General features: G+C 33.7%; 1 protein-coding gene across 1 annotated transcript in view; it reads right to left on the reverse strand.

The window, feature by feature from the left end:
• LOC6046114 (ABC transporter G family member 39) overlaps positions 1-9,487 on the reverse strand; it is a 99,958-nt gene extending 90,471 nt beyond the window's left edge. The window contains exon 1 of the mRNA XM_038251088.1: positions 9,066-9,487. The gene's annotated coding sequence lies outside the window, so the exon portion shown is untranslated. The remainder of the gene's footprint in view (positions 1-9,065) is intronic.
• Between the last annotated feature and the right edge of the window lie 1,625 nt (positions 9,488-11,112).

Raw genomic sequence — 11,112 nt, forward strand, 5'->3', positions numbered from 1 at the left:
TTTCGTAAAATCGCGATAACTCGTGATGATTATAAGCAAACTCATAACATAACATAATATAGACATAACATCAAAATTTTTGTAATTGTCTGCTCTACAACTTTGTAGAACATTGTTACACTCTAAAAAATAACCCTGCAAAGTTAGAAAAAAACACGAAATTTTAAAATGAAAAATTTTGTTCTAAATGAAAAAATGACCCTTCTGGGTCAATGTAGATTCGAAAAGTACATTAAATTTCCCATAAAATGACATGTTCCAAAAATTTTTACAGTCGAGTAACGGAAAATGGGAGAATTTTTAAAACTTTTTTAGTGTTTTTTTCGATGAAAAATTTGTTTTTTCGGAATTCTGAGTACGCTATCAAATCGGGCGTCTAATTTTACATAAAAGTCCCTTTGACACAAAATTTCTATCTCATCACCGTTTCAGGCTGCAAATTATTGAAAAACACCTCTTTTTTCGCATGTTCAAAAATGGAAGGGGTCGTACCGCCCCTCCGTCACGAGATATCAAAAAACGGACCTCGGATTCGTGATCAGGGACAAAAGTTACCCCTTAGGACAAAGTTTCACGCAAATCGAAGAGAGGTCGGGGCAACTTTTCCCGATTTCGTGTGTGTTGGTAGAGAATTACCCTATAGGATTTTATTATAATAACAGACTAATAACATTCTTAGTAATTCTTCGAACTTTGTTATTATTTTTTGTTATTTTAACAACTAATCCGATTATCTCAATAACAGTTGGAGGTATTCTTCCATAACAAAAAATGTTATTACAAAATTGTTATGGCTTTCAATCAATATCAGACCAATAACAAATTTTGTTATGATAACATAAACTGTTATTAAACTCTTCTGCAAAAATGGATTTTTCAAAAAGATTCCATAACACTTTCTATTATTTTAACAGTACTTGTTTTTGAAATGGCATGAATTTTGTTATTACCGTCTGTTCGGGTAAGAAGAAAAAAACTAACTTCAAACGTTTTCAAACCTCCCTCCCCAAATGAGGCATTACTCAGTAGATCACACACTAGAGACAGATGCTTCTGGCCATAGTGCATCATCTATCATGTGCGACGTGACGATGTGACAGTTTCGTGAGCAATCGTTTCCGAGAAGAATATCGCGGTACTTGCTGTGTGCCTAGAATGAGCAAATGATAACTTCAGCAACAGTGACTGCGCTGATTTTATCGGGCGCGATTTTCTCGCTGCCGCAAGATTCACGCAACAGAATAATAAGTATCGTTTCCGTTTTGGGATTTTTTCGCTGCATGCAATGGAATGCTTTTTTGTTCTGGGAATAATTGCATCTTAGATATTTGAAATAACAAAAAAGGTGAGGAGTGACTTTTATTTAATATTAGATTCTTCCAAGAAGTGTCACCTGCTGAAAGTTATGATCACTTAAAATTGTGAATTTGAAAAAAAAAACAACATTGTATGCAAAAATTCTCACTGCAAACACATGTTCCAACCTGCGCCCTAGTTAAACTTCCCCGGTCAATGAAGTCAAACCGGCCGGCGACGATGACATTTTTTTAATTCGATGATGTCTTTATTTATTGTCACACCACCTCAACAACTCAAAACTGGCCGTTGTTTGCAGTGTCGTCATTGCACGCCACCAGGTATTGCTCCGGAATATGCAAATTGTGTAACACTTCAACGAGGTTCTGGACTTTGCGCATTTCACCGCCCCGATGTCGTCGTCAGTTGTATCGTTCGATTTGTGTTTTTTTTTTTTTTAAGTCGGTATTTAAGCCCCTCCGTCTGGTCGGTCAGTTGCTCTGTTTGTCGAGTATTACTTCGCTGAACTGAGCATTGTTGACTTAACAAGTTTGTCTGCCGTACACACACAAACAAGACGTCGACGAACCAGAAGAAGCTATAAGATGTACAAATTTGTTCAAATAATTCGAGGATTGACTCGTGGCAGGTCCGGTTTCCGGGTGGCAAAATGTTGCCAAAGTTTACCAAAGTTAGAACGCAAAAAAGTAAGGTTCCACTCTAAGGTCGTTGGCACTGGACAGTGCTGGAATTCGGAACCCATGTCGAAGCCAACTAATGAAATCACAACCATATCGTCTCTCGCCGGGAGATTCGCGTAAAAAAGATCTTAAAGTAAATTTGCCAAAATTAAATTAATTCGCAAGTCATGGCACTATCTGTTTCACCATTTTAATGAACTCTCGAGGGTTTGAAGGAGAGAAGAGGATCCTGCCCACGAATAACTGGTACCGTAATCTGGGGTGGATCGGGACTACAGTCTGAATAGGGACAGCAGTTTTTAGAGCACTTAAAGCTTTTAAATTTGGAAATGGATGTACACATTTTGTTGGCCTGAGTCTGTTCTAACCGAAACCATCCAGAAAAATCAAAATATTGTGCTCCAACATGGTTAAAACTGCTGTCCCAATTCGCCCCAAGTGTCCCGATTGACCCCAGTTTACGGTACCTTCCTCCAGAAATCAATTCAGCATGACGGGATGATTTTGCGAATATTTTCGGTTTTCTTGCACAGTAAAAACCAACCCAATAAAATGTCAAAAATAAAAATTAAGTCGTTCAAGGTCAAAATTTCAATTTATTTTTGTACAAAACCTTCTTCAGTTAATCAACTTATTTTATAAAAACACATTTTTATTTAAATTACACATTTTTCTGTATGCAAATACCAACCAAATTCGAATAAAAAAAGCAAATCACAACTTCGGCCGGTTTCCGAGGCATTCGACCATGTTGTTATTACTTTGAAGGAGCGAATAAGGAGCTCGTCAGGTAGTCTGTTAAAATTGGTGGTGATGCCAAATGAGCAAACTCCACTCACCTCGCTCGCTGTCCGATGATGGCGATTGGTCATTGTTTGAGCAGTGTGATTTTTTTTTCTTCATGTTCCATTTTTCTTCTTCCTTGCCGGCTCAAGATGTTTGGCCAGACTGACGGAACTATGACAACTGTGTTTGATGTGGGAGGGCACACGTCATGGGAACAAGTGGCGATCATAGAAAAAGTGATCATCAATTTATGTTTACTTCACAAATTGTTTTTAAAGATAAATCCTGAACAAACTGGATTTTTTTTAAATTAAAACGCAGTGCATTTATTTATTTATTCTGTGGAAACAAAAATTCCTAAAATCTATGCAAATTTAAATACACAACATTTCAGCTAAAACCAAAAAAATATTTTCACCTTAATTACTGAGATACATTCCAAAATATTTAAATTTAATAAATTTCGAAAGAGTTGTGTTTAAAAACCTGATGTTCTCAAAAATAATTACAGCTCAAGTGTCTTAAATCCTTCTTGTTCTGTATGGGAAAGTTTTAAATGAATGGAGTGAAATTAGTAAAGCTTTTCGAAGTGGGATTTAACATTTTTAACACACTAGAATGGTAAATTTTATTTTTTTTTATAGATTTAGTATCTTTGGCCAAATTTATCAGTATAACCAGGACCATTCAGAATAATAATTTATTAATCTCTTTTTAAATTATAACATCTTTTAATACACTTGAAGTACCTAAATTTATTATTATTTTTTTTCTTTTTGCTATGATGAAATCGTTTTGTTTGTTAATATTTGGAAATCTCTTCTGTTGAAGTGACTTTCTTTTAGGCAAAGTTCTAGGAATTGATGAGGACTATTCAGAATAATAAGTACATGGTATAAAATCTCAATTTAGAATCGAAAAAGGAATTACACAAATTTTGATAAAGTGCACCGATTTCGAGATATGGCATCTTAGGGTTTGCCGTTTTTTAAGAAATTTTGAAATAGTGCCCATGAGTGACTATTTCTAAAAATATTTTGTTTGGAAAGGTTAAAAAAAATCCTAAAATTTCGTATAAGATGCATTGAAGATTTGATCTCTGCTTGCTGAGATATAGCAGATAAAAGAAAAAGAAATGAGAAAATTGAAGTGTCATAATGTCAATATCTCAGCAACAAAATTTTAGTTGTTAACCAATGAAAAAATTGTTAAATTTTATAACAGTTTCGAAAAAAAATTTGTTTAAAAAAAAGTTGGTTGAATAATCGTCAAAAAAAATCCGTTTGCCTTTTTTCCTTTCTCTTTGTCGGATTTTTTTTTGTATACAGTCCAGACTCGATTATCCGGCCTCAGAAAAATTTCACTTCGGATAATCGAATCACGAAAAAACATTATTTTTCGCTGTCTCATTTTTGATTGTCGCATAGGTATGACCCCTAAACTACACAGAAAAAAAAATGATGGTAATATTCATCAGGAAATGGTGACAGATTTTGTGGCAAAATAAATGATAAATTTTACCCCAGAAAATGATGAATTTTCATCAGTGTTTGATGAGTATTCATCAGGTTCACATTTTTACACATTTTTTATGTAATATTACTCAAAAAAAGAGGTAATATTCAACCTACCAAATTTTCAACATTCCAAAATTCAACTTTTTTTTTCTGTGTACGCTAAAATGATTTAGAATTTTTAAATCCAAGATGGGGTCGTAGAACTCAAATTTTATGTACGAAAAATTTTACGAAAATACGATTTTATTTGTTCGTGATTCGATTATCCGAAGTATCATCCAAACCTTCGGATAATTGAACTTAGGATAATCGAAACTTCGGATAATCGAGTATGGACTGTAATACGGAATTTCGCTGTGGCCAATGCTTTTCTAATCAAACATTTTTATTCTGCTGTAAGTTTGATTTTAAAAGGATAATTTGGGTAGTTCCAACATTACCATTTATCATTCTGTTTAAATTTCTTACAAAACAGATTTATTAAAATATATATCCAAGAGCTGAGCTGTCAAAAGCTTGTTAAAACCTATGATAATCTGAATTAACAAATTTTCACTCCGAGCGATATTACTCGGTAAAGCAAACTTGAAAATTCGTTAACAGTTGGAAAAAAAACATAAATATTCAGTGGTTTATTTTTTTCCAGTTTATTTTTAAAATGTTTTCAAAATGTGCAAGCCACAAGCTTCAATTTCATTAATTTTAAACTGTGGAAATCATTAAATTTTATCTTTTATGACCCAAATTCCATTTTTTTCTAAAAATTTTTTTTACAATTTGTTATGGTATGATGGTTTGTTGGTAGCCTTATCCATATCAATACCTACAACTTTGCCAAAGATACCAAATTGATCGAAAAATTCCTTCAAAAGATATAGATTTTTGAATATCTACACGGCGTCTTTTTCAGGGGGGTAGTATTTTTTGAGAAATAGCAAGAAAACTGTCATATACATATGAAAGTGTGGAACATCCCCGATCATTTGCGGGGCGAACGAAAATCTTTGGTCGGGAAAAATCAAAGTTATCCTCATTTGAAGTTTTTGAACTTTTTTCCTATGGGGCAAAATTTCGTCTATTTTAATTTAGTGTTGTTATAAATCTACATGGGCATGATTTATAAAAAGTAAATCTTTCCCAGTTCCTGAGGGGAACACCCTTGAAGAGTATCGGGGCCGGCATTTACAAAGCGGATTCAGTGGCAGTTTCATTCTCAACTTAATGTTAACATGTTAAGGTTTTATGTTAACATTCCATAGGTCGCCTCCCTAAGGTGTCGTGATAAGGTCCAGTTTGTGACGATACACTACCTTCCCTTTACTAAGCAATCGATTCCAGAAGGGAAAAGATCACCAGTTGTGTTGGTCCGAGCCGGGATTTGAACCCCGATCTACCGCTTACGAGGCGGAAGCGTTACCACTGGGCTACGTGGCTCGGTCGGGGCATGATTTATGGTTCAGATCATATAATTTCTTATGGGAAATGATGCAAGGAACATTTTTCCTGAAGCACGCAAAGTGATTGAAAATAAGGGAAAAAAGTTATTAAGGTTTTATTGAAAATTTGGGAGATTTTCTGATAAAATTGCACACCCCTTTCCCAAAAAAAAACCGCAATGTTTTTGATATTCAGATCATTATTTTGATGAATTCTTTTTTGAGAAATGTTTCTGGGCCCATTGAGTATATAAATCACTACAGAAAAGTGTAATTGGTTGGGTTTATGCTCAACTGTGAGTCACATTTATGAATTTTGGATTTCAATCGAATCAACATATTTTTGTGTGTTTTGGTTATAAAATGTACCGTTTACATTAAATTTTCACTTTTTTTGTGATATTTTTTTTTATTCTATTGAGACATGCAGTGTAAATATAATCAGAGGGTTTCTATTTCTATGTCTTTTGTTAATTTGTATTTCCATTTGGGCTATATTATTTGTATTGAAACTCAGAGTTGAACTTGTAATTATTGGTAATGACATAAATATTGCGTAAAAATCCTTAAAAAGTTTAAATGTATGTAAATCTATTAATTTAATCTCAAATAATTGAGCTTAACATCCAAATTTGAAACAACGAACAATACAACAATTAAATTGTTTTGCTAAAAAACACACAAAAAATTGATATTTTTATTTACAGTTGCAGTGCGTGGCCGAATGGTTACGCTGTCCGCTTTGTAAGCGGATGATTCTGGGTTCGATTCCCATCTGCTCCAACCTTCCATCGGATGAGGAAGTAAAATGTCGGTCCCGGCCTTGGTTGTTAGGCCGTTAAGTCATTCCAGGTGTAGGAGTCGTCTCCATGCCATAAGTACAAACAACACACCAAACCAAGCCTACTCCGGTGGAATCGCTGGCGGCGGTTGGACTCGCAATCCAAAGGTCGTCAGTTCAAACACTGGGGTAGAAGGTTCCTTGGAGTAGAAAGAGGTTTGGGTGCTCTCCCCATTCAAGCCTTCGGACTCCTAGGTTTCGAGCAGAAACTTGCAATAGAGACCACAAAAGACCCGGGGGTCGTTAATGTGGATGGTTTGATTTGATTTTGATTTACAATATTATCACCTGACCTCAAAATAAGTACGAGATCTCTTGTGAGTTTCAATAAGACTGATACAAATGTGAAAATCCAATGAAAACGGTACATTTTATAACAAAAACACACAAAAATATGTTGATTCGTTTGAAATTCAAAATTCATAAATGTGACTTACAGTTGAGCATAAACCCAACCAATTACACTTTTCTGTAGTGATTCATATACTCAATGGGCCCAGAAACATTTCTTAAAAAAGAATTCATCAAAATAATGATCTGAATATCAAAAACATTGCGGTTTTTGGGAAAGGGGTGTGCAATTTTATCAGAAAATCTCCCAAATTTTCAATAAAACCTTAATAACTTTTTTCCCTTATTTTCAATCACTTTGCGTGCTTCAGGAAAAATGTTCCTTGCATCATTTCCCATAAGAAATTATATGATCTAAACCATAAATCATGCCCATGTAGATTTATAACAACACTAAATTAAAATAGACGAAATTTCGCCCCATAGGAAAAAAGTTCAAACACTTCAAATGAGGATAACTTTGATTTTTCCCGACCAAAGATTTTCGTTCGCCCCGCAAATGAACGGGGATGTTCCACACTTTCATATGTATATGACAGTTTTCTTGCTATTTCTCAAAAAATACTACCCCCCTGAAAAAGACGCCGTGTCTACGTACCATTTTTGTAGCGACAGTAGGGTGACAAGAAAAAAGTAAAAATTAAGCTTATGTGTTAAAATTGTATAGAGAAAGGTAAAATTTGCTATTTTGGATGGAAATTTGGTGAAGATTGAGAATCTTATGTTAAATTTTACGGTATACAATTTTGTTGTGTAATGCAAAGCGATCCGAGTTGATACTCAAAATTTATTAGCAATTAAAGAAGACGTTTTTGTATGCAACGATTTCTTATCATCAACTTAAACGATCTACAGTAATCGGTAAAATTATTTGTCAATTGTTTGATGTTTATGGAAAATACATTGTTTGTGAAGAAAATCACGACAAACATTCTAAATAAAAGATAAAAATATGTAAATCCCAAAATATTATGACATAAAATTTAAAATAAATGTTCTTTACTGCAATTTAGTATTTCTTTTAATATTTGCAAATTTTTTAATGTTTTGTCATTATTTACTTCATAAACAATGTATTTGCCATAAATACCAATCAATTTGCCTGTGAATTTACCGTTTATCACCACGTTTCAATTCGATTCCGTGTAAAAACTATAATTAAATTGATAAAAAAAAACCGTCAAATTCAAATTGAGATTTATCTAAAACCAGACACCGAAAGACACAGAGATATTTTCAGGAAATGTAGTTGAAAATACTTTCAGGTGCTTTGTTTTGGTTTGCGGGTTTACGCTAAATTGCACCATTTTAAAAAAAAAATATATAGAAACTTTAAAATAGGCTCAAAATCAATAAAAATAGTTATAACTCCTCAATAAAGGCACACACATTTTGTTGTCTTCGACCATAGTGTGTGATTTTATGCTCTTCAATACTTTTCAGAACATAGTTTTCAACTCTACAACTTTGCCGATGACACCAAAGCCCTAAATCGTCATCTGACAAAATTAGATTTAGGTTGACACCCTGGAAGTTAGTCACCATGTATGTCAATAACTTCTAAAGATATCGCTTATCAAGTACAACAACTCTTCGATTAGCTAGGACGTCAAATAAAGAAGTTAGCCAATTTGAAGAATATTTTAAAAGATGCAAAAAAAAATTGTAGAGAATTGCCTAGCATTAAAGGTATAGTTTTCAACACCTTTGTGATTTAAGTGTTATTTTTTAAAATGTTATCCATTTTTTTGCTTATTTATGTTTTCTTGATTTATTAAAATTGCAAGTGAATTTAAGCAACAATGTGAAACTTACAATTCAAAAATAACTGTTTTGGAAAATTCTATTCTGAGCTCATATCAACACTTAGAAATTTGATCGATTTTCGTGTATGTAACATCTTAATTGTCTAGAACTTCTTCGGTGGCTAATTTGATATCAATCAAAGATTCTCCCGGTTTTTTTCCTCTCCCTCTCAACAGGCAACAAACATTCCCATTCCCGATTGCAACTGCGTGCGTGCCATTAGTATTGATAGCGCTAGTCAGTTAGTTTAGTATGCATGTGCAGAAAAAAAGTGCAACCTAAGCGCACACACACGCATGATGCAACACAAATGTGTAGAAGTATTACTTACAACTTTCCTCCTCCGGATAAATAGGGTTGTGACGTTTTGTGGTGTGTGCCGAATAGGTTAGTTTTCCTCCCCACACACAACCTTTCTAGGCCCGTAGTCAAAGTGCGTGTATCGCAATACTTCTCTGTCACTTTGGCAAATTGGTATGCTTAGGCTTAGTACAACACCTTTATGTACTCGACACTCTCTAAAGTAGCAGACACTGAAATCGATATTCGTTCTCTGTCCCCGGAAGGAATATTGTGTGGTGGTTTTGGTTTGGACAGTCTATAATAGGGGGAAGGTATCACTAACACTTGTGGTCCGCTTGTCTGCTCAACCGTTTAGGTTTCACGTTTCTATCCTTTGTCAGTTTTTTTTTTTTGTTTTTCTTCCTTTTTTCCAACTTTTAACAGTATATTTTAGCACTTTTGACGGGTTACCTGAGAATACAAAGTTAAGCTAGTTAATAACTATTAGTCTTAATCAATTTAACCTCATTTCTCCCCAACAACACTTCCCACATTCACACTAAACCAAACACTCGCGTGTAATTGTACACCTGGGTGCATTCTGCTGCACCTCGTGCAATCTACTGTTATCTATATCTTGGTCAGCACCACCATCGTGCAACCTCCCCCTTCTGGATAATATTGTGATGCAATTTTTCTAACCAGGCAAAGGTGTTTATGAACGAACAGCATACACAGGAATAAAAACACACATTTTTTTTTTCTAAAAATCATAAATTTATATCATAGTCTGTATATTTTACACTAAATTTTTTTTTATTAGAAGATTAGAAAATGGCAACACATAAAAATAACTACTTTTAAACAGTACACTTGACCTTGGAACTGTGAAACGCCCCCATTTGCCAATATTGATCACTTTGGTATCAAACGGTACGCTGAAGAGTGGTTTTCTACTTTAGATGTAGAGTACGATGGTGTGAAAAGATTATTTGTTGCATGTGATTACAATCAATAAGCATGCGTTTTTTGAGGAGTGCTTACAAAATATTCGCAACTGATCCAATATTTTGGTCTGAATATCACGGCTAAAGTGTCGATGCAAATATATTTCACAAATAGAAGATCAACTAAGCTTGGCGCCAACAATATTTGCAGAAACAATCCATGGATGTTTTTAAAGCTAATCAGATTTTATTGCAATAATTTCCAAAATATTTCACTATTTTTTGATAAACTATCATTATAATTCTTGAAGACGATGCTTTCAAATTTTAATAATACAGATAAATATTGAATGGTTTTAAGAAATAAATGTAAAATTCATCCTAATTACTTTCAATAATTCAATACAATTTGAAAATGTTACTGAAAAACCAAAAAAACTAACTAAGTTTAAATATAAAAAAACAATATTTAATCCTTATGACAATCCCTATCGAAAAGTAGTTAACAGAAATTTTGATAAGGTACTTTTCCGTAATAAATATTTTTTGTTTTTAATGCGAGAAGCTACAAAAGTAGACTGTAGGTTTAACAAAAACGTTTGAAAATTGGTCTATGGTTGCTGATCATATATTAGTTCATTTACGAAGCAAGAATAAGAAAAAAATACTTATCTCAATGGTTAAAACCAATGTAAGAAATTTTCAAAAATGCATAAAAAACCCCGAGGTAACAGTACGATTCGAAAAAAAGTTGCCCGATCGGACTCAAAATTAGAGTGAGTGTTCCTTGGCCGAAATAACTATGCCGTTTTAGAGTGGTCCAAAATATGATTTTTTTTGGCGATTTTTGCAAAAACTTTTTTTTTAAAACATCATAACTCCGCGCAATTTCAACCGAATTCATTTTCTTGGACGCTAAGGAAAGGTGATTGATTGAACTTTTAGAGAAGCATAGTTTGGAGTTTCAAATTTCCAGCCTTATATTGGAAAAGGTCGTATGACAACGAGAGTATGACGCGAAAATTATCAATCAATCAATAACCTTTAATTTGCGTCTAAGAGAGCAAAATTGGGTGTAAGAGGCGCGGGATCATGATTTTTTTTAAATATTGTTTTTTTTTGCGAAAAGCGGCCAAAAATGACAATTTT

This window comes from Culex quinquefasciatus, chromosome 2 (assembly GCF_015732765.1).
Source record: "Culex quinquefasciatus strain JHB chromosome 2, VPISU_Cqui_1.0_pri_paternal, whole genome shotgun sequence".
Taxonomy (NCBI): Eukaryota; Metazoa; Arthropoda; class Insecta; order Diptera; family Culicidae; genus Culex; species Culex quinquefasciatus.